General features: G+C 49.2%; 1 protein-coding gene across 1 annotated transcript in view; it reads left to right on the forward strand.

The window, feature by feature from the left end:
* LOC134443402 (protein Wnt-6-like) overlaps window positions 1–117 on the forward strand; it is a 3,002-nt gene extending 2,885 nt beyond the window's left edge. Inside the window, exon 2 of the mRNA XM_063193188.1 lies at window positions 1–117. This exon is cut by the window's left edge and continues 1,116 nt beyond it. The gene's annotated coding sequence lies outside the window, so the exon portion shown is untranslated.
* Window positions 118–768: the final 651 nt, after the last annotated feature.

A 768-nucleotide genomic window follows, 5' to 3' on the forward strand; every position in this document is an offset into this window, starting at 1 on the left:
TTTCATCATTAGCCAAAATGGCTCGTAGATGTCAATCTCACTCGCCAAACACACACTGACACAAATGGGTCAAAGTGGCTAGGAAGTTGGTCTTTTCTACCAGCCAAACGGACAGTTCACCAGCATTTGGCTGTTTGGCTGGTGTTAATTTAGAGCCTTGGGTGTTACCCTTTGCCTCTGAGACCCCTCAAATACAATACATGGACCATTCTGCTCAATATAGACCAGTGTTTCCCAACCAGGGGTACGCGTACCACTAGGGGTACGCGGGCACACTGCAGGGGGTACTTGGAAAGATGTCATTATAATAACAAATGTATGGAGCAGTAACATCAGGACAGAGAAAGCGATATAGAACCTGAATTAGGGGGTACTCATGGCACAACTAAGAGGTTTAGGTGGGTACGCGAGAAAAAAAAGTTTGGGGAGCACTGATATAGACAATACAGACAGTGTTTCGTGGGGAAAGAGGTCACCCTGCATCTCTGGCAGACTGGGACCACATTTACTGGAGGGGGGCCACCCCCCAACCACTAATACAGTGTATCCAATACATACACCATCCTGTGGTGCAGGAAGAACTGTCCCTGTTTGCATTTTACTTGTGTGTGTGTGTATGCTGTGGTGTTACAGGGTGGTGTTAGTGACCCTCTCTGGCGGGGGGGGCAGTCAGGACAATCATCAACACCCAGTAGCGCATCTTACAACCAGGCAAGGCAGGCAGCCGCTTGGGGCCCCCAAGCCCCTAGATAGTGAATAACAGCCCAT

The sequence above is a fragment of the Engraulis encrasicolus genome, unplaced genomic scaffold, assembly GCF_034702125.1.
Source record: "Engraulis encrasicolus isolate BLACKSEA-1 unplaced genomic scaffold, IST_EnEncr_1.0 scaffold_318_np1212, whole genome shotgun sequence".
Lineage (NCBI taxonomy): Eukaryota > Metazoa > Chordata > Actinopteri > Clupeiformes > Engraulidae > Engraulis > Engraulis encrasicolus.